The sequence below is a fragment of the Phyllobates terribilis genome, unplaced genomic scaffold (assembly GCF_046119375.1).
Source record: "Phyllobates terribilis strain yellow unplaced genomic scaffold, ASM4611937v1 Scaffold_2__4_contigs__length_985480577, whole genome shotgun sequence".
Taxonomy (NCBI): Eukaryota; Metazoa; Chordata; class Amphibia; order Anura; family Dendrobatidae; genus Phyllobates; species Phyllobates terribilis.
This window is the reverse complement of record NW_027362762.1, coordinates 177,802,215-177,825,734: the sequence shown is the minus strand read 5'-3', so window position 1 is coordinate 177,825,734 and position 23,520 is coordinate 177,802,215.

Here is a 23,520-nt window from a genome sequence, read left to right as displayed (position 1 = left end):
AAGCAGTTTGAGTGTGTCGCTCACTGTTCAGCCGCAAATATTTCTATTTTAAAAATTGTGGTATACCCCAGTAAACAATAACTGTGGTTTTGCCATCCCACGGTAAAAAATCTCTATTATTCAGCTTTTGGTAGTTTTTTCCGTAAAGAAAAATAGTAATGTCTCCTGACTGTTGTGACACAAAAATATATCTGTTGAAAATAGTCTTGTGTAGGCCCGACATCCCAGTGTGGTTTCGCAGTTCCACGGGTCAAATCGCTGTACTATTCAGTTTTGGGCCTTTGGTATCTAAAAAAAAAAGCAGTTTGAGTGTGTCGCTCACTGTTCAGCCGCAAATATCTCTATTTAAAAAAGTGTAGTATACCCCAGTAAACAATAACTGTGGTTTTGCCATCCCACGGTAAAAAATCTCTATTATTCAGCTTTTGGTAGTTTTTTCCGTAAAGAAAAACAGTAGTGTCTCCTGACTGTTGTGACACAAAAATATATCTGTTGAAAATAGTCTTGTGTAGGCCCGACATCCCAGTGTGGTTTCACAGTTCCACGGGTCAAATCGCTGTACTATCCAGTTTTGGGCCTTTGGTATCTAAAAAAAAAGCAGTTTGAGTGTGTCGCTCACTGTTCAGCCGCAAATATCTCTATTTAAAAAAGTGTGGTATACCCCAGTAAACAATAACTGTGGTTTTGCCATCCCACGGTAAAAAATCTCTATTATTCAGCTTTTGGTAGTTTTTTCCGTAAAGAAAAACAGTAGTGTCTCCTGACTGTTCTGACACAAAAATATATCTGTTGAAAATAGTCTTGTGTAGGCCCGACATCCCAGTGTGGTTTCACAGTTCCACGGGTCAAATCGCTGTACTATCCAGTTTTGGGCCTTTGGTATCTAAAAAAAAAAGCAGTTTGACTGTGTCGCTCACTGTTCAGCCGCAAATATCTCTATTTAAAAAAGTGTGGTATACCCCAGTAAACAATAACTGTGGTTTTGCCATCCCATGGTAAAAAATCTCTATTATTCAGCTTTTGGTAGTTTTTTCCGTAAAGAAAAGCAGTAGTGTCTCCTGACTGTTGTGACACAAAAATATATCTGTTGAAACTAGTCTTGTGTAGGCCCGACATCCCAGTGTGGTTTCGCAGTTCCACGGGTCAAATCGCTGTACTATCCAGTTTTGGGCCTTCGGTATCTAAAAAAAAAGCAGTTTGAGTGTGTCGCTCACTGTTCAGCCTCAAATATCTCTATTTAAAAAGGTGTGGTATACCCCAGTAAACAATAACTGTGGTTTTTCCATCCCACGGTAAAAAATCTCTATTATTCAGGTTTTGGTAGTTTTTTCCATAAAGAAAAACAGTAGTGTCTCCTGACTGTTGTGACACAAAAATATATCTGTTGAAAATAGTCTTGTGTAGGCCCGACATCCCAGTGTGGTTTCGCAGTTCCACGGGTCAAATCGCTGTACTATCCAGTTTTGGGCCTTTGGTATCTAAAAAAAAAGCAGTTTGAGTGTGTCGCTCACTGTTCAGCCGCAAATATCTCTATTTAAAAAAGTGTGGTATACCCCAGTAAACAATAACTGTGGTTTTGCCATCCCAGGGTAAAAAATCTCTATTATTCAGCTTTTGGTAATTTTTTCCGTAAAGAAAAACAGTAGTGTCTCCTGACTGTTGTGACACAAAAATATATCTGTTGAAAATAGTCTTGTGTAGGCCCGACATCCCAGTGTTGTTTCGCAGTTACATGGGTCAAATCGCTGTACTATCCAGTTTTGGGCCTTTGGTATCTAAAAAAAAAGCAGTTTGAGTGTGTCGCTCACTGTTCAGCCGCAAATATCTCTATTTAAAAAAGTGTGGTATACCCCAGTAAACAATAACTGTGGTTTTGCCATCCCACGGTAAAAAATCTCTATTATTCAGCTTTTGGTAGTTTTTTCCGTAAAGAAAAACAGTAGTGTCTCCTGACTGTTGTGACACAAAAATATATCTGCTGAAAATAGTATTGTGTAGGCCCAACATCCCAGTGTGGTTTCGCAGTTCCACGGGTCAAATCGCTGTACTATCCAGTTTTGGGCCTTTGGTATCTAAAAAAAAAAGCAGTTTGAGTGTGTCGCTCACTGTTCAGCCGCAAATATCTCTATTTAAAAAGGTGTGGTATACCCCAGTAAACAATAACTGTGGTTTTGCCATCCCACGGTAAAAAATCTCTATTATTCTGCTTTTGGTAGTTTTTTCCGTAAAGAAAAACAGTAGTGTCTCCTGACTGTTGTGACACAAAAATATATCTGTTGAAAATAGTCTTGTGTAGGCTCGACATCCCAGTGTGGTTTCATAGTTCCACGGGTCAAATCGCTGTACTATCCAGTTTTGGGCCTTTGGTATCTAAAAAAAAAGCAGTTTGAGTGTGTCGCTCACTGTTCAGCCGCAAATATCTCTATTTAAAAAAATGTGGTATACCCCAGTAAACAATAACTGTGGTTTTGCCATCCCACGGTAAAAAATCTCTATTATTCTGCTTTTGGTAGTTTTTTCCGTAAAGAAAAACAGTAGTGTCTCCTGACTGTTGTGACACAAAAATATATCTGTTGAAAATAGTCTTGTGTAGGCCCGACATCCCAGTGTGGTTTCGCAGTTCCACGGGTCAAATCGCTGTACTATCCAGTTTTGGGCCTTTGGTATCTAAAAAAAAAAGCAGTTTGAGTGTGTCGCTCACTGTTCAGCCGCAAATATCTCTATTTAAAAAAGTGTGGTATACCCCAGTAAACAATAACTGTGGTTTTGCCATCCCACCGTAAAAAATCTCTATTATTCTGCTTTTGGTAGTTTTTTCCGTAAAGAAAAACAGTAGTGTTTTCTGACTGTTGTGACACAAAAATATATCTGTTGAAAATAGTCTTGTGTAGGCCCGACATCCCAGTGTGGTTTCACAGTTCCACGTGTCAAATCGCTGTACTATCCAGTTTTGGGCCTTTGGTATCTAAAAAAAAAGCAGTTTGAGTGTGTCGCTCACTGTTCAGCCGCAAATATCTCTATTTAAAAAAGTGTGGTATACCCCAGTAAACAATAACTGTGGTTTTGCCATCCCACGGTAAAAAATCTCTATTATTCAGCTTTTGGTAGTTTTTTCCGTAAAGAAAAACAGTAGTGTCTCCTGACTGTTGTGACACAAAAATATATCTGTTGAAAATAGTCTTGTGTAGGCCCGACATCCCAGTGTGGTTTCGCAGTTCCACGGGTCAAATCGCTGTACTATCCAGTTTTGGGCCTTTGGTATCTAAAAAAAAAAGCAGTTTGAGTGTGTCGCTCACTGTTCAGCCGCAAATATCTCTATTTAAAAAAGTGTGGTATACCCCAGTAAACAATAACTGTGGTTTTGCCATCCCATGGTAAAAAATCTCTATTATTCAGCTTTTGGTAGTTTTTTCCGTAAAGAAAAGCAGTAGTGTCTCCTGACTGTTGTGACACAAAAATATATCTGTTGAAAATAGTCTTGTGTAGGCCCAACATCCCAGTGTGGTTTCGCAGTTCCACGGGTCAAATCGCTGTACTATCCAGTTTTGGGCCTTTGGTATCTAAAAAAAAGCAGTTTGAGTGTGTCGCTCACTGTTCAGCCGCAAATATCTCTATTTAAAAAAGTGTGGTATACCCCAGTAAACAATAACTGTGGTTTTGCCATCCAACTGTAAAAAAATCTCTATTATTCAGCTTTTGGTATTGTTTTCCGTAAAGAAAAACAGTAGTGTCTCCTGACTGTTGTGACACAAAAATATATCTGTTGAAAATAGTCTTGTGTAGGCCCAACATCCCAGTGTGGTTTCGCAGTTACACGGGTCAAATCGCTGTACTATCCAGTTTTGGGCCTTTGGTATCTAAAAAAAAAAGCAGTTTGAGTGTATCGCTCACTGTTCAGCCGCAAATATCTCTATTTAAAAAAGTGTGGTATACCCCAGTAAACAATAACTGTGGTTTTGCCATCCCATGGTAAAAAATCTCTATTATTCAGCTTTTGGTAGTTTTTTCCGTAAAGAAAAGCAGTAGTGTCTCCTGACTGTTGTGACACAAAAATATATCTGTTGAAAATAGTCTTGTGTAGGCCCGACATCCCAGTGTGGTTTCGCAGTTCCACGGGTCAAATCGCTGTACTATCCAGTTTTGGGCCTTTGGTATCTAAAAAAAAGCAGTTTGAGTGTGTCGCTCACTGTTCAGCCGCAAATATCTCTATTTAAAAAAGTGTGGTATACCCCAGTAAACAATAACTGTGTTTTTTTCCATCACACGGTAAAAAATCTCTATTATTCAGCTTTTGGTAGTTTTTTCCGTAAAGAAAAACAGTAGTGTCTCCTGACTGTTGTGACACAAAAATATATCTGTTGAAAATAGTCTTGTGTAGGCCCAACATCCCAGTGTGGTTTCGCAGTTCCACGGGTCAAATCGCTGTACTATCCAGTTTTGGGCCTTTGGTATCTTAAAAAAAAAGCAGTTTGAGTGTGTCGCTCACTGTTCAGCCGCAAATATCTCTATTTAAAAAAGTGTGGTATACCCCAGTAAACAATAACTGTGGTTTTGCCATCCAACGGTAAAAAAATCTCTATTATTCAGCTTTTGGTAGTGTTTTCCGTAAAGAAAAACAATAGTGTCTCCTGACTGTTGTGACACAAAAATATATCTGTTGAAAATAGTCTTGTGTAGGCCCGACATCCCAGTGTGGTTTCGCAGTTCCACGGGTCAAATCGCTGTACTATCCAGTTTTGGGCCTTTGGTATCTAAAAAAAAAAGCAGTTTGAGTGTGTCGCTCACTGTTCAGCCGCAAATATCTCTATTTAAAAAAGTGTGGTATACCCCAGTAAACAATAACTGTGGTTTTGCCATCCCATGGTAAAAAATCTCTATTATTCAGCTTTTGGTAGTTTTTTCCGTAAAGAAAAGCAGTAGTGTCTCCTGACTGTTGTGACACAAAAATATATCTGTTGAAAATAGTCTTGTGTAGGCCCGACATCCCAGTGTGGTTTCGCAGTTCCACGGGTCAAATCGCTGTACTATCCAGTTTTGGACCTTTGGTATCTAAAAAAAAAGCAGTTTGAGTGTGTCGCTCACTGTTCAGCCGCAAATATCTCTATTTAAAAAAGTGTGGTATACCCCAGTAAACAATAACTGTGGTTTTGCCATCCCACGGTAAAAAATCTCTATTAATCAGCTTTTGGTAATTTTTTCCGTAAAGAAAAACAGTAGTGTCTCCTGACTGTTGTGACACAAAAATATATCTGTTGAAAATAGTCTTGTGTAGGCCCGACATCCCAGTGTGGTTTCGCAGTTCCACGGGTCAAATCGCTGTACTATCCAGTTTTGGGCCTTTGGTATCTAAAAAAAAAGCAGTTTGAGGGTGTCGCTCACTGTTCAGCCGCAAATATCTCTATTTAAAAAAGTGTGGTATACCCCAGTAAACAATAACTGTGATTTTGCCATCCCACGGTAAAAAATCTCTATTATTCAGCTTTTGGTTGTTTTTTCCGTAAAGAAAAACAGTAGTGTTTTCTGACTGTTGTGACACAAAAATATATCTGTTGAAAATAGTCTTGTGTAGGCCCGACATCCCAGTGTGGTTTCGCAGTTCCACGGGTCAAATCGCTGTACTATACAGTTTTGGGCCTTTGGTATCTAAAAAAAAAAGCAGTTTGAGTGTGTCGCTCACTGTTCAGCCGCAAATATCTCTATTTAAAAAAGTGTGGTATACCCCAGTAAACAATAACTGTGGTTTTGCCATCCCACGGTAAAAAATCTCTATTATTCTGCTTTTGGTAGTTTTTTCCGTAAAGAAAAACAGTAGTGTCTCCTGACTGTTGTGACAAAAAAATATATCTGTTGAAAATAGTCTTGTGTAGGCCCGACATCCCAGTGTGGTTTCACAGTTCCACGGGTCAAATCGCTGTACTATCCAGTTTTGGTCCTTTGGTATCTAAAAAAAAAGCAGTTTGAGTGTGTCGCTCACTGTTCAGCCGCAAATATCTCTATTTAAAAAAGTGTGGTATACCCCAGTAAACAATAACTGTGGTTTTGCCATCCCACGGTAAAAAATCTCTGTTATTCAGCTTTTGGTAGTTTTTTCCGTAAAGAAAAACAGTAGTGTCTCCTGACTGTTGTGACACAAAAATATATCTGTTGAAAATAGTCTTGTGTAGGCCCGACATCCCAGTGTGGTTTCGCAGTTCCACGGGTCAAATCGCTGTACTATCCAGTTTTGGGCCTTTGGTATCTAAAGAAAAAGCAGTTTGAGTGTGTCGCTCACTGTTCAGCCGCAAATATCTCTATTTAAAAAAGTGTGGTATACCCCAGTAAACAATAACTGTGGTTTTGCCATCCCACGGTAAAAAATCTCTATTATTCAGCTTTTGGTAGTTTTTTCCGTAAAGAAAAACAGTAGTGTCTCCTGACTGTTGTGACACAAAAATATATCTGTTGAAAATAGTCTTGTGTAGGCCCGACATCCCAGTGTGGTTTCACAGTTCCACGGGTCAAATCGCTGTACTATCCAGTTTTGGGCCTTTGGTATCTAAAAAAAAAGCAGTTTGAGTGTGTCGCTCACTGTTCAGCCGCAAATATCTCTATTTAAAAAAGTGTGGTATACCCAAGTAAACAATAACTGTGGTTTTGCCATCCCACGGTAAAAAATCTCTATTATTCAGCTTTTGGTAGTTTTTTCCGTAAAGAAAAACAGTAGTGTCTCCTGACTGTTGTGACACAAAAATATATCTGTTGAAAATAGTCTTGTGTAGGCCCTACATCCCAGTGTGGTTTTGCAGTTCCACGGGTCAAATCGCTGTACTATCCAGTTTTGGGCCTTTGGTATCTAAAGAAAAAGCAGTTTGAGTGTGTCGCTCACTGTTCAGCCGCAAATATCTCTATTTAAAAAAGTGTGGTATACCCCAGTAAACAATAACTGTGGTTTTGCCATCCCACGGTAAAAAATCTCTATTATTCAGCTTTTGGTAGTTTTTTCCGTAAAGAAAAACAGTAGTGTCTCCTGACTGTTGTGACACAAAAATATATCTGTTGAAAATAGTCTTGTGTAGGCCCAACATCCCAGTGTGGTTTCGCAGTTCCACGGGTCAAATCGCTGTACTATCCAGTTTTGGGCCTTTGGTATCTAAAAAAAAAAGCAGTTTGAGTGTGTCGCTCACTGTTCAGCCGCAAATATCTCTATTTAAAAAAGTGTGGTATACCCCAGTAAACAATAACTGTGGTTTTGCCTTCCCACGGTAAAAAATCTCTATTATTCAGCTTTTGGTAGTTTTTTCCGTAAAGAAAAACAGTAGTGTCTCCTGACTGTTGTGACACAAAAATATTTCTGTTGAAAATAGTCTTGTGTAGGCTCGACATCCCAGTGTGGTTTCACAGTTCCACGGGTCAAATCGCTGTACTATCCAGTTTTGGGCCTTTGGTATCTAAAAAAAAAGCAGTTTGAGTGTGTCGCTCACTGTTCAGCCGCAAATATTTCTATTTTAAAAATTGTGGTATACCCCAGTAAACAATAACTGTGGTTTTGCCATCCCACGGTAAAAAATCTCTATTATTCAGCTTTTGGTAGTTTTTTCCGTAAAGAAAAATAGTAATGTCTCCTGACTGTTGTGACACAAAAATATATCTGTTGAAAATAGTCTTGTGTAGGCCCGACATCCCAGTGTGGTTTCGCAGTTCCACGGGTCAAATCGCTGTACTATTCAGTTTTGGGCCTTTGGTATCTAAAAAAAAAAGCAGTTTGAGTGTGTCGCTCACTGTTCAGCCGCAAATATCTCTATTTAAAAAAGTGTAGTATACCCCAGTAAACAATAACTGTGGTTTTGCCATCCCACGGTAAAAAATCTCTATTATTCAGCTTTTGGTAGTTTTTTCCGTAAAGAAAAACAGTAGTGTCTCCTGACTGTTGTGACACAAAAATATATCTGTTGAAAATAGTCTTGTGTAGGCCCGACATCCCAGTGTGGTTTCACAGTTCCACGGGTCAAATCGCTGTACTATCCAGTTTTGGGCCTTTGGTATCTAAAAAAAAAGCAGTTTGAGTGTGTCGCTCACTGTTCAGCCGCAAATATCTCTATTTAAAAAAGTGTGGTATACCCCAGTAAACAATAACTGTGGTTTTGCCATCCCACGGTAAAAAATCTCTATTATTCAGCTTTTGGTAGTTTTTTCCGTAAAGAAAAACAGTAGTGTCTCCTGACTGTTCTGACACAAAAATATATCTGTTGAAAATAGTCTTGTGTAGGCCCGACATCCCAGTGTGGTTTCACAGTTCCACGGGTCAAATCGCTGTACTATCCAGTTTTGGGCCTTTGGTATCTAAAAAAAAAAGCAGTTTGACTGTGTCGCTCACTGTTCAGCCGCAAATATCTCTATTTAAAAAAGTGTGGTATACCCCAGTAAACAATAACTGTGGTTTTGCCATCCCATGGTAAAAAATCTCTATTATTCAGCTTTTGGTAGTTTTTTCCGTAAAGAAAAGCAGTAGTGTCTCCTGACTGTTGTGACACAAAAATATATCTGTTGAAACTAGTCTTGTGTAGGCCCGACATCCCAGTGTGGTTTCGCAGTTCCACGGGTCAAATCGCTGTACTATCCAGTTTTGGGCCTTCGGTATCTAAAAAAAAAGCAGTTTGAGTGTGTCGCTCACTGTTCAGCCTCAAATATCTCTATTTAAAAAGGTGTGGTATACCCCAGTAAACAATAACTGTGGTTTTTCCATCCCACGGTAAAAAATCTCTATTATTCAGGTTTTGGTAGTTTTTTCCATAAAGAAAAACAGTAGTGTCTCCTGACTGTTGTGACACAAAAATATATCTGTTGAAAATAGTCTTGTGTAGGCCCGACATCCCAGTGTGGTTTCGCAGTTCCACGGGTCAAATCGCTGTACTATCCAGTTTTGGGCCTTTGGTATCTAAAAAAAAAGCAGTTTGAGTGTGTCGCTCACTGTTCAGCCGCAAATATCTCTATTTAAAAAAGTGTGGTATACCCCAGTAAACAATAACTGTGGTTTTGCCATCCCAGGGTAAAAAATCTCTATTATTCAGCTTTTGGTAATTTTTTCCGTAAAGAAAAACAGTAGTGTCTCCTGACTGTTGTGACACAAAAATATATCTGTTGAAAATAGTCTTGTGTAGGCCCGACATCCCAGTGTTGTTTCGCAGTTACATGGGTCAAATCGCTGTACTATCCAGTTTTGGGCCTTTGGTATCTAAAAAAAAAGCAGTTTGAGTGTGTCGCTCACTGTTCAGCCGCAAATATCTCTATTTAAAAAAGTGTGGTATACCCCAGTAAACAATAACTGTGGTTTTGCCATCCCACGGTAAAAAATCTCTATTATTCAGCTTTTGGTAGTTTTTTCCGTAAAGAAAAACAGTAGTGTCTCCTGACTGTTGTGACACAAAAATATATCTGCTGAAAATAGTATTGTGTAGGCCCAACATCCCAGTGTGGTTTCGCAGTTCCACGGGTCAAATCGCTGTACTATCCAGTTTTGGGCCTTTGGTATCTAAAAAAAAAAGCAGTTTGAGTGTGTCGCTCACTGTTCAGTCGCAAATATCTCTATTTAAAAAAGTGTGGTATACCCCAGTAAACAATAACTGTGGTTTTGCCATCCCACGGTAAAAAATCTCTATTATTCTGCTTTTGGTAGTTTTTTCCGTAAAGAAAAACAGTAGTGTCTCCTGACTGTTGTGACACAAAAATATATCTGTTGAAAATAGTCTTGTGTAGGCTCGACATCCCAGTGTGGTTTCATAGTTCCACGGGTCAAATCGCTGTACTATCCAGTTTTGGGCCTTTGGTATCTAAAAAAAAAGCAGTTTGAGTGTGTCGCTCACTGTTCAGCCGCAAATATCTCTATTTAAAAAAATGTGGTATACCCCAGTTAACAATAACTGTGGTTTTGCCATCCCACGGTAAAAAATCTCTATTATTCTGCTTTTGGTAGTTTTTTCCGTAAAGAAAAACAGTAGTGTCTCCTGACTGTTGTGACACAAAAATATATCTGTTGAAAATAGTCTTGTGTAGGCCCGACATCCCAGTGTGGTTTCGCAGTTCCACGGGTCAAATCGCTGTACTATCCAGTTTTGGGCCTTTGGTATCTAAAAAAAAAAGCAGTTTGAGTGTGTCGCTCACTGTTCAGCCGCAAATATCTCTATTTAAAAAAGTGTGGTATACCCCAGTAAACAATAACTGTGGTTTTGCCATCCCACCGTAAAAAATCTCTATTATTCTGCTTTTGGTAGTTTTTTCCGTAAAGAAAAACAGTAGTGTTTTCTGACTGTTGTGACACAAAAATATATCTGTTGAAAATAGTCTTGTGTAGGCCCGACATCCCAGTGTGGTTTCACAGTTCCACGTGTCAAATCGCTGTACTATCCAGTTTTGGGCCTTTGGTATCTAAAAAAAAAGCAGTTTGAGTGTGTCGCTCACTGTTCAGCCGCAAATATCTCTATTTAAAAAAGTGTGGTATACCCCAGTAAACAATAACTGTGGTTTTGCCATCCCACGGTAAAAAATCTCTATTATTCAGCTTTTGGTAGTTTTTTCCGTAAAGAAAAACAGTAGTGTCTCCTGACTGTTGTGACACAAAAATATATCTGTTGAAAATAGTCTTGTGTAGGCCCGACATCCCAGTGTGGTTTCGCAGTTCCACGGGTCAAATCGCTGTACTATCCAGTTTTGGGCCTTTGGTATCTAAAAAAAAAAGCAGTTTGAGTGTGTCGCTCACTGTTCAGCCGCAAATATCTCTATTTAAAAAAGTGTGGTATACCCCAGTAAACAATAACTGTGGTTTTGCCATCCCATGGTAAAAAATCTCTATTATTCAGCTTTTGGTAGTTTTTTCCGTAAAGAAAAGCAGTAGTGTCTCCTGACTGTTGTGACACAAAAATATATCTGTTGAAAATAGTCTTGTGTAGGCCCAACATCCCAGTGTGGTTTCGCAGTTCCACGGGTCAAATCGCTGTACTATCCAGTTTTGGGCCTTTGGTATCTAAAAAAAAGCAGTTTGAGTGTGTCGCTCACTGTTCAGCCGCAAATATCTCTATTTAAAAAAGTGTGGTATACCCCAGTAAACAATAACTGTGGTTTTGCCATCCAACTGTAAAAAAATCTCTATTATTCAGCTTTTGGTATTGTTTTCCGTAAAGAAAAACAGTAGTGTCTCCTGACTGTTGTGACACAAAAATATATCTGTTGAAAATAGTCTTGTGTAGGCCCAACATCCCAGTGTGGTTTCGCAGTTACACGGGTCAAATCGCTGTACTATCCAGTTTTGGGCCTTTGGTATCTAAAAAAAAAAGCAGTTTGAGTGTATCGCTCACTGTTCAGCCGCAAATATCTCTATTTAAAAAAGTGTGGTATACCCCAGTAAACAATAACTGTGGTTTTGCCATCCCATGGTAAAAAATCTCTATTATTCAGCTTTTGGTAGTTTTTTCCGTAAAGAAAAGCAGTAGTGTCTCCTGACTGTTGTGACACAAAAATATATCTGTTGAAAATAGTCTTGTGTAGGCCCGACATCCCAGTGTGGTTTCGCAGTTCCACGGGTCAAATCGCTGTACTATCCAGTTTTGGGCCTTTGGTATCTAAAAAAAAGCAGTTTGAGTGTGTCGCTCACTGTTCAGCCGCAAATATCTCTATTTAAAAAAGTGTGGTATACCCCAGTAAACAATAACTGTGTTTTTTTCCATCACACGGTAAAAAATCTCTATTATTCAGCTTTTGGTAGTTTTTTCCGTAAAGAAAAACAGTAGTGTCTCCTGACTGTTGTGACACAAAAATATATCTGTTGAAAATAGTCTTGTGTAGGCCCAACATCCCAGTGTGGTTTCGCAGTTCCACGGGTCAAATCGCTGTACTATCCAGTTTTGGGCCTTTGGTATCTAAAAAAAAAAGCAGTTTGAGTGTGTCGCTCACTGTTCAGCCGCAAATATCTCTATTTAAAAAAGTGTGGTATACCCCAGTAAACAATAACTGTGGTTTTGCCATCCAACGGTAAAAAAATCTCTATTATTCAGCTTTTGGTAGTGTTTTCCGTAAAGAAAAACAATAGTGTCTCCTGACTGTTGTGACACAAAAATATATCTGTTGAAAATAGTCTTGTGTAGGCCCGACATCCCAGTGTGGTTTCGCAGTTCCACGGGTCAAATCGCTGTACTATCCAGTTTTGGGCCTTTGGTATCTAAAAAAAAAAGCAGTTTGAGTGTGTCGCTCACTGTTCAGCCGCAAATATCTCTATTTAAAAAAGTGTGGTATACCCCAGTAAACAATAACTGTGGTTTTGCCATCCCATGGTAAAAAATCTCTATTATTCAGCTTTTGGTAGTTTTTTCCGTAAAGAAAAGCAGTAGTGTCTCCTGACTGTTGTGACACAAAAATATATCTGTTGAAAATAGTCTTGTGTAGGCCCGACATCCCAGTGTGGTTTCGCAGTTCCACGGGTCAAATCGCTGTACTATCCAGTTTTGGACCTTTGGTATCTAAAAAAAAAGCAGTTTGAGTGTGTCGCTCACTGTTCAGCCGCAAATATCTCTATTTAAAAAAGTGTGGTATACCCCAGTAAACAATAACTGTGGTTTTGCCATCCCACGGTAAAAAATCTCTATTAATCAGCTTTTGGTAATTTTTTCCGTAAAGAAAAACAGTAGTGTCTCCTGACTGTTGTGACACAAAAATATATCTGTTGAAAATAGTCTTGTGTAGGCCCGACATCCCAGTGTGGTTTCGCAGTTCCACGGGTCAAATCGCTGTACTATCCAGTTTTGGGCCTTTGGTATCTAAAAAAAAAGCAGTTTGAGGGTGTCGCTCACTGTTCAGCCGCAAATATCTCTATTTAAAAAAGTGTGGTATACCCCAGTAAACAATAACTGTGATTTTGCCATCCCACGGTAAAAAATCTCTATTATTCAGCTTTTGGTTGTTTTTTCCGTAAAGAAAAACAGTAGTGTTTTCTGACTGTTGTGACACAAAAATATATCTGTTGAAAATAGTCTTGTGTAGGCCCGACATCCCAGTGTGGTTTCGCAGTTCCACGGGTCAAATCGCTGTACTATACAGTTTTGGGCCTTTGGTATCTAAAAAAAAAAGCAGTTTGAGTGTGTCGCTCACTGTTCAGCCGCAAATATCTCTATTTAAAAAAGTGTGGTATACCCCAGTAAACAATAACTGTGGTTTTGCCATCCCACGGTAAAAAATCTCTATTATTCTGCTTTTGGTAGTTTTTTCCGTAAAGAAAAACAGTAGTGTCTCCTGACTGTTGTGACAAAAAAATATATCTGTTGAAAATAGTCTTGTGTAGGCCCGACATCCCAGTGTGGTTTCACAGTTCCACGGGTCAAATCGCTGTACTATCCAGTTTTGGTCCTTTGGTATCTAAAAAAAAAGCAGTTTGAGTGTGTCGCTCACTGTTCAGCCGCAAATATCTCTATTTAAAAAAGTGTGGTATACCCCAGTAAACAATAACTGTGGTTTTGCCATCCCACGGTAAAAAATCTCTGTTATTCAGCTTTTGGTAGTTTTTTCCGTAAAGAAAAACAGTAGTGTCTCCTGACTGTTGTGACACAAAAATATATCTGTTGAAAATAGTCTTGTGTAGGCCCGACATCCCAGTGTGGTTTCGCAGTTCCACGGGTCAAATCGCTGTACTATCCAGTTTTGGGCCTTTGGTATCTAAAGAAAAAGCAGTTTGAGTGTGTCGCTCACTGTTCAGCCGCAAATATCTCTATTTAAAAAAGTGTGGTATACCCCAGTAAACAATAACTGTGGTTTTGCCATCCCACGGTAAAAAATCTCTATTATTCAGCTTTTGGTAGTTTTTTCCGTAAAGAAAAACAGTAGTGTCTCCTGACTGTTGTGACACAAAAATATATCTGTTGAAAATAGTCTTGTGTAGGCCCAACATCCCAGTGTGGTTTCGCAGTTCCACGAGTCAAATCGCTGTACTATCCAGTTTTGGGCCTTTGGTATCTAAAAAAAAAAGCAGTTTGAGTGTGTCGCTCACTGTTCAGCCGCAAATATCTCTATTTAAAAAAGTGTGGTATACCCCAGTAAACAATAACTGTGGTTTTGCCTTCCCACGGTAAAAAAATCTCTATTATTCAGCTTTTGGTAGTTTTTTCCGTAAAGAAAAACAGTAGTGTCTCCTGACTGTTGTGACACAAAAATATATCTGTTGAAAATAGTCTTGTGTAGGCCCGACATCCCAGTGTGGTTTCACAGTTTCACGGGTCAAATCGCTGTACTATCCAGTTTTGGGCCTTTGGTATCTAAAAAAAAAGCAGTTTGAGTGTGTCGCTCACTGTTCAGCCGCAAATATCTCTATTTAAAAAAGTGTGGTATACCCCAGTAAACAATAACTGTGGTTTTGCCATCCCACGGTAAAAAATCTCTATTATTCAGCTTTTGGTAGTTTTTTCCGTAAAGAAAAGCAGTAGTGTCTCCTGACTGTTGTGACACAAAAATATATCTGTTGAAAATAGTCTTGTGTAGGCCCGACATCCCAGTGTGGTTTCGCAGTTCCACGGGTCAAATCGCTGTACTATCCAGTTTTGGGCCTTTGGTATCTAAAAAAAAAGCAGTTTGAGTGTGTCGCTCACTGTTCAGCCGCAAATATCACTATTTAAAAAAGTGTGGTAAACCCCAGTAAACAATAACTGTGGTTTTTCCATCCCACGGTAAAAAATCTCTATTATTCAGGTTTTGGTAGTTTTTTCCATAAAGAAAAACAGTAGTTTCTCCTGACTGTTGTGACACAAAAATATATCTGTTGAAAATAGTCTTGTGTAGGCCCGACATCCCAGTGTGGTTTCGCAGTTCCACGGGTCAAATCGCTGTACTATCCAGTTTTGGACCTTTGGTATCTAAAAAAAAAGCAGTTTGAGTGTGTCGCTCACAGTTCAGCCGCAAATATCTCTATTTAAAAAAGTGTGGTATACCCCAGTAAACAATAACTGTGGTTTTGCCATCCCACGGTAAAAAATCTCTATTATTCAGCTTTTGGTAGTTTTTTCCGTAAAGAAAAACAGTAGTGTCTCCTGACTGTTGTGACACAAAAATATATCTGCTGAAAATAGTATTGTGTAGGCCCAACATCCCAGTGTGGTTTCGCAGTTCCACGGGTCAAATCGCTGTACTATCCAGTTTTGGGCCTTTGGTATCTAAAAAAAAAAGCAGTTTGAGTGTGTCGCTCACTGTTCAGCCGCAAATATCTCTATTTAAAAAAGTGTGGTATACCCCAGTAAACAATAACTGTGGTTTTGCCATCCCACGGTAAAAAATCTCTATTATTCTGCTTTTGGTAGTTTTTTCCGTAAAGAAAAACAGTAGTGTCTCCTGACTGTTGTGACACAAAAATATATCTGTTGAAAATAGTCTTGTGTAGGCTCGACATCCCAGTGTGGTTTCATAGTTCCACGGGTCAAATCGCTGTACTATCCAGTTTTGGGCCTTTGGTATCTAAAAAAAAAGCAGTTTGAGTGTGTCGCTCACTGTTCAGCCGCAAATATCTCTATTTAAAAAAATGTGGTATACCCCAGTAAACAATAACTGTGGTTTTGCCATCCCACGGTAAAAAATCTCTATTATTCTGCTTTTGGTAGTTTTTTCCGTAAAGAAAAACAGTAGTGTTTTCTGACTGTTGTGACACAAAAATATATCTGTTGAAAATAGTCTTGTGTAGGCCCGACATCCCAGTGTGGTTTCACAGTTCCACGTGTCAAATCGCTGTACTATCCAGTTTTGGGCCTTTGGTATCTAAAAAAAAAGCAGTTTGAGTGTGTCGCTCACTGTTCAGCCGCAAATATCTCTATTTAAAAAAGTGTGGTATACCCCAGTAAACAATAACTGTGGTTTTGCCATCCCACGGTAAAAAATCTCTATTATTCAGCTTTTGGTAGTTTTTTCCGTAAAGAAAAACAGTAGTGTCTCCTGACTGTTGTGACACAAAAATATATCTGTTGAAAATAGTCTTGTGTAGGCCCGACATCCCAGTGTGGTTTCGCAGTTCCACGGGTTCAAATCGCTGTACTATCCAGTTTTGGGCCTTTGGTATCTAAAAAAAAAAGCAGTTTGAGTGTGTCGCTCACTGTTCAGCCGCAAATATCTCTATTTAAAAAAGTGTGGTATACCCCAGTAAACAATAACTGTGGTTTTGCCATCCCATGGTAAAAAATCTCTATTATTCAGCTTTTGGTAGTTTTTTCCGTAAAGAAAAGCAGTAGTGTCTCCTGACTGTTGTGACACAAAAATATATCTGTTGAAAATAGTCTTGTGTAGGCCCAACATCCCAGTGTGGTTTCGCAGTTCCACGGGTCAAATCGCTGTACTATCCAGTTTTGGGCCTTTGGTATCTAAAAAAAAGCAGTTTGAGTGTGTCGCTCACTGTTCAGCCGCAAATATCTCTATTTAAAAAAGTGTGGTATACCCCAGTAAACAATAACTGTGGTTTTGCCATCCAACTGTAAAAAAATCTCTATTATTCAGCTTTTGGTATTGTTTTCCGTAAAGAAAAACAGTAGTGTCTCCTGACTGTTGTGACACAAAAATATATCTGTTGAAAATAGTCTTGTGTAGGCCCAACATCCCAGTGTGGTTTCGCAGTTACACGGGTCAAATCGCTGTACTATCCAGTTTTGGGCCTTTGGTATCTAAAAAAAAAAGCAGTTTGAGTGTATCGCTCACTGTTCAGCCGCAAATATCTCTATTTAAAAAAGTGTGGTATACCCCAGTAAACAATAACTGTGGTTTTGCCATCCCATGGTAAAAAATCTCTATTATTCAGCTTTTGGTAGTTTTTTCCGTAAAGAAAAGCAGTAGTGTCTCCTGACTGTTGTGACACAAAAATATATCTGTTGAAAATAGTCTTGTGTAGGCCCAACATCCCAGTGTGGTTTCGCAGTTCCACGGGTCAAATCGCTGTACTATCCAGTTTTGGGCCTTTGGTATCTAAAAAAAAAAGCAGTTTGAGTGTGTCGCTCACTGTTCAGCCGCAAATATCTCTATTTAAAAAAGTGTGGTATACCCCAGTAAACAATAACTGTGGTTTTGCCATCCAACGGTAAAAAAATCTCTATTATTCAGCTTTTGGTAGTGTTTTCCGTAAAGAAAAACAATAGTGTCTCCTGACTGTTGTGACACAAAAATATATCTGTTGAAAATAGTCTTGTGTAGGCCCGACATCCCAGTGTGGTTTCGCAGTTCCACGGGTCAAATCGCTGTACTATCCAGTTTTGGGCCTTTGGTATCTAAAAAAAAAAGCAGTTTGAGTGTGTCGCTCACTGTTCAGCCGCAAATATCTCTATTTAAAAAAGTGTGGTATACCCCAGTAAACAATAACTGTGGTTTTGCCATCCCATGGTAAAAAATCTCTATTATTCAGCTTTTGGTAGTTTTTTCCGTAAAGAAAAGCAGTAGTGTCTCCTGACTGTTGTGACACAAAAATATATCTGTTGAAAATAGTCTTGTGTAGGCCCGACATCCCAGTGTGGTTTCGCAGTTCCACGGGTCAAATCGCTGTACTATCCAGTTTTGGACCTTTGGTATCTAAAAAAAAAGCAGTTTGAGTGTGTCGCTCACTGTTCAGCCGCAAATATCTCTATTTAAAAAAGTGTGGTATACCCCAGTAAACAATAACTGTGGTTTTGCCATCCCACGGTAAAAAATCTCTATTAATCAGCTTTTGGTAATTTTTTCCGTAAAGAAAAACAGTAGTGTCTCCTGACTGTTGTGACACAAAAATATATCTGTTGAAAATAGTCTTGTGTAGGCCCGACATCCCAGTGTGGTTTCGCAGTTCCACGGGTCAAATCGCTGTACTATCCAGTTTTGGGCCTTTGGTATCTAAAAAAAAAGCAGTTTGAGGGTGTCGCTCACTGTTCAGCCGCAAATATCTCTATTTAAAAAAGTGTGGTATACCCCAGTAAACAATAACTGTGATTTTGCCATCCCACGGTAAAAAATCTCTATTATTCAGCTTTTGGTTGTTTTTTCCGTAAAGAAAAACAGTAGTGTTTTCTGACTGTTGTGACACAAAAATATATCTGTTGAAAATAGTCTTGTGTAGGCCCGACATCCCAGTGTGGTTTCGCAGTTCCACGGGTCAAATCGCTGTACTATACAGTTTTGGGCCTTTGGTATCTAAAAAAAAAAGCAGTTTGAGTGTGTCGCTCACTGTTCAGCCGCAAATATCTCTATTTAAAAAAGTGTGGTATACCCCAGTAAACAATAACTGTGGTTTTGCCATCCCACGGTAAAAAATCTCTATTATTCTGCTTTTGGTAGTTTTTTCCGTAAAGAAAAACAGTAGTGTCTCCTGACTGTTGTGACACAAAAATATATCTGTTGAAAATAGTCTTGTGTAGGCCCGACATCCCAGTGTGGTTTCACAGTTCCACGGGTCAAATCGCTGTACTATCCAGTTTTGGTCCTTTGGTATCTAAAAAAAAAGCAGTTTGAGTGTGTCGCTCACTGTTCAGCCGCAAATATCTCTATTTAAAAAAGTGTGGTATACCCCAGTAAACAATAACTGTGGTTTTGCCATCCCACGGTAAAAAATCTCTATTATTCAGCTTTTGGTAGTTTTTTCCGTAAAGAAAAACAGTAGTGTCTCCTGACTGTTGTGACACAAAAATATATCTGTTGAAAATAGTCTTGTGTAGGCCCGACATCCCAGTGTGGTTTCGCAGTTCCACGGGTCAAATCGCTGTACTATCCAGTTTTGGGCCTTTGGTATCTAAAGAAAAAGCAGTTTGAGTGTGTCGCTCACTGTTCAGCCGCAAATATCTCTATTTAAAAAAGTGTGGTATACCCCAGTAAACAATAACTGTGGTTTTGCCATCCCACGGTAAAAAATCTCTATTATTCAGCTTTTGGTAGTTTTTTCCGTAAAGAAAAACAGTAGTGTCTCCTGACTGTTGTGACACAAAAATATATCTGTTGAAAATAGTCTTGTGTAGGCCCAACATCCCAGTGTGGTTTCGCAGTTCCACGAGTCAAATCGCTGTACTATCCAGTTTTGGGCCTTTGGTATCTAAAAAAAAAAGCAGTTTGAGTGTGTCGCTCACTGTTCAGCCGCAAATATCTCTATTTAAAAAAGTGTGGTATACCCCAGTAAACAATAACTGTGGTTTTGCCTTCCCACGGTAAAAAAATCTCTATTATTCAGCTTTTGGTAGTTTTTTCCGTAAAGAAAAACAGTAGTGTCTCCTGACTGTTGTGACACAAAAATATATCTGTTGAAAATAGTCTTGTGTAGGCCCGACATCCCAGTGTGGTTTCACAGTTTCACGGGTCAAATCGCTGTACTATCCAGTTTTGGGCCTTTGGTATCTAAAAAAAAAGCAGTTTGAGTGTGTCGCTCACTGTTCAGCCGCAAATATCTCTATTTAAAAAAGTGTGGTATACCCCAGTAAACAATAACTGTGGTTTTGCCATCCCACGGTAAAAAATCTCTATTATTCAGCTTTTGGTAGTTTTTTCCGTAAAGAAAAGCAGTAGTGTCTCCTGACTGTTGTGACACAAAAATATATCTGTTGAAAATAGTCTTGTGTAGGCCCGACATCCCAGTGTGGTTTCGCAGTTCCACGGGTCAAATCGCTGTACTATCCAGTTTTGGGCCTTTGGTATCTAAAAAAAAAGCAGTTTGAGTGTGTCGCTCACTGTTCAGCCGCAAATATCACTATTTAAAAAAGTGTGGTAAACCCCAGTAAACAATAACTGTGGTTTTTCCATCCCACGGTAAAAAATCTCTATTATTCAGGTTTTGGTAGTTTTTTCCGTAAAGAAAAACAGTAGTTTCTCCTGACTGTTGTGACACAAAAATATATCTGTTGAAAATAGTCTTGTGTAGGCCCGACATCCCAGTGTGGTTTCGCAGTTCCACGGGTCAAATCGCTGTACTATCCAGTTTTGGACCTTTGGTATCTAAAAAAAAAGCAGTTTGAGTGTGTCGCTCACAGTTCAGCCGCAAATATCTCTATTTAAAAAAGTGTGGTATACCCCAGTAAACAATAACTGTGGTTTTGCCATCCCACGGTAAAAAATCTCTATTAATCAGCTTTTGGTAATTTTTTCCGTAAAGAAAAACAGTAGTGTCTCCTGACTGTTGTGACACAAAAATATATCTGTTGAAAATAGTCTTGTGTAGGCCCGACATCCCAGTGTTGTTTCGCAGTTACACGGGTCAAATCGCTGTACTATCCAGTTTTGGGCCTTTGGTATCTAAAAAAAAAGCAGTTTGAGGGTGTCGCTCACTGTTCAGCCGCAAATATCTCTATTTAAAAAAGTGTGGTATACCCCAGTAAACAATAACTGTGATTTTGCCATCCCACGGTAAAAAATCTCTATTATTCAGCTTTTGGTAGTTTTTTCCGTAAAGAAAAACAGTAGTGTTTTCTGACTGTTGTGACACAAAAATATATCTGTTGAAAATAGTCTTGTGTAGGCCCAACATCCCAGTGTGGTTTCGCAGTTCCACGGGTCAAATCGCTGTACTATACAGTTTTGGGCCTTTGGTATCTAAAAAAAAAAAGCAGTTTGAGTGTGTCGCTCACTGTTCAGCCGCAAATATCTCTATTTAAAAAAGTGTGGTATACCCCAGTAAACAATAACTGTGGTTTTGCCATCCCACGGTAAAAAATCTCTATTATTCTGCTTTTGGTAGTTTTTTCCGTAAAGAAAAACAGTAGTGTCTCCTGACTGTTGTGACACAAAAATATATCTGTTGAAAATAGTCTTGTGTAGGCCCGACATCCCAGTGTGGTTTCACAGTTCCACGAGTCAAATCGCTGTACTATCCAGTTTTGGGCCTTTGGTATCTAAAAAAAAAGCAGTTTGAGTGTGTCGCTCACTGTTCAGCCACAAATATCTCTATTTAAAAAAGTGTGGTATACCCCAGTAAACAATAACTGTGGTTTTGCCATCCCACGGTAAAAAATCTCTATTATTCAGCTTTTGGTAGTTTTTTCCGTAAAGAAAAACAGTAGTGTCTCCTGACTGTTGTGACACAAAAATATATCTGTTGAAAATAGTCTTGTGTAGGCCCAACATCCCAGTGTGGTTTCGCAGTTCCACGGGTCAAATCGCTGTACTATCCAGTTTTGGGCCTTTGGTATCTAAAGAAAAAGCAGTTTGAGTGTGTCGCTCACTGTTCAGCCGCAAATATCTCTATTTAAAAAAGTGTGGTATACCCCAGTAAACAATAACTGTGGTTTTGCCATCCCACGGTAAAAAATCTCTATTATTCAGCTTTTGGTAGTTTTTTCCGTAAAGAAAAACAGTAGTGTCTCCTGACTGTTGTGACACAAAAATATATCTGTTGAAAATAGTCTTGTGTAGGCCCAACATCCCAGTGTGGTTTCGCAGTTCCACGGGTCAAATCGCTGTACTATCCAGTTTTGGGCCTTTGGTGTCTAAAAAAAAAGCAGTTTGAGTGTGTCGCTCACTGTTCAGCCGCAAATATCTCTATTTAAAAAAGTGTGGTATACCCCAGTAAACAATAACTGTGGTTTTGCCTTCCCGCGGTAAAAAATCTCTATTATTCAGCTTTTGGTAGTTTTTTCCGTAAAGAAAAACAGTAGTGTCTCCTGACTGTTGTGACACAAAAATATATCTGTTGAAAATAGTCTTGTGTAGGCCCGACATCCCAGTGTGGTTTCACAGTTCCACGGGTCAAATCGCTGTACTATCCAGTTTTGGGCCTTTGGTATCTAAAAAAAAAGCAGTTTGAGTGTGTCGCTCACTGTTCAGCCGCAAATATCTCTATTTAAAAAAGTGTGGTATACCCCAGTAAACAATAACTGTGGTTTTGCCATCCCACGGTAAAAAATCTCTATTATTCAGCTTTTGGTAGTTTTTTCCGTAAAGAAAAACAGTAGTGTCTCCTGACTGTTGTGACACAAAAATATATCTGTTGAAAATAGTCTTGTGTAGGCCCGACATCCCAGTGTGGTTTCGCAGTTCCACGGGTCAAATCGCTGTACTATCCAGTTTTGGGCCTTTGGTATCTAAAAAAAAAGCAGTTTGAGTGTGTCGCTCACTGTTCAGCCGCAAATATCTCTATTTAAAAAAGTGTGGTATACTCCAGTAAACAATAACTGTGGTTTTGCCATCCCACGGTAAAAAATCTCTATTATTCAGCTTTTGGTAGTTTTTTCCGTAAAGAAAAACAGTAGTGTCTCCTGACTGTTGTGACACAAAAATATATCTGTTGAAAATAGTCTTGTGTAGGCCCGACATCCCAGTGTGGTTTCGCAGTTCCACGGGTCAAATCGCTGTACTATCCAGTTTTGGGCCTTTGGTATCTAAAAAAAAAGCAGTTTGAGTGTGTCGCTCACTGTTCAGCCGCAAATATCTCTATTTAAAAAAGTGTGGTATACCCCAGTAAACAATAACTGTGGTTTTGCCATCCCACCGTAAAAAATCTCTATTATTCAGCTTTTGGTAATTTTTTCCGTAAAGAAAAACAGTAGTGTCTCCTGACTGTTGTGACACAAAAATATATCTGTTGAAAATAGTCTTGTGTAGACCCGACATCCCAGTGTTGTTTCGCAGTTACACGGGTTAAATCGCTGTACTATCCAGTTTTGGGCCTTTGGTATCTAAAAAAAAAGCAGTTTGACGGTGTCGCTCACTGTTCAGCTGCAAATATCTCTATTTAAAAAAGTGTGGTATACCCCAGTAAACAATAACTGTGATTTTGCCATCCCACGGTAAAAAATCTCTATTATTCAGCTTTTGGTAGTTTTTTCCGTAAAGAAAAACAGTAGTGTTTTCTGACTGTTGTGACACAAAAATATATCTGTTGAAAATAGTCTTGTGTAGGCCCAACATCCCAGTGTGGTTTCGCAGTTCCACGGGTCAAATCGCTGTACTATCCAGTTTTGGGCCTTTGGTATCTAAAAAAAAAAGCAGTTTGAGTGTGTCGCTCACTGTTCAGCCGCAAATATCTCTATTTAAAAAAGTGTGGTATACCCCAGTAAACAATAACTGTGGTTTTGCCATCCCACGGTAAAAAATCTCTATTATTCTGCTTTTGGTAGTTTTTTCCGTAAAGAAAAACAGTAGTGTCTCCTGACTGTTGTGACACAAATATATATCTGTTGAAAATAGTCTTGTGTAGGCCCGACATCCCAGTGTGGTTTCACAGTTCCACGGGTCAAATCGCTGTACTATCCAGTTTTGGGCCTTTGGTATCTAAAAAAAAAGCAGTTTGAGTGTGTCGCTCACTGTTCAGCCGCAAATATCTCTATTTAAAAAAGTGTGGTATACCCCAGTAAACAATAACTGTGGTTTTGCCATCCCACGGTAAAAAATCTCTATTATTCAGCTTTTGGTAGTTTTTTCCGTAAAGAAAAACAGTAGTGTCTCCTGACTGTTGTGACACAAAAATATATCTGTTGAAAATAGTCTTGTGTAGGCCCGACATCCCAGTGTGGTTTCGCAGTTCCACGGGTCAAATCGCTGTACTATCCAGTTTTGGGCCTTTGGTATCTAAAGAAAAAGCAGTTTGAGTGTGTCGCT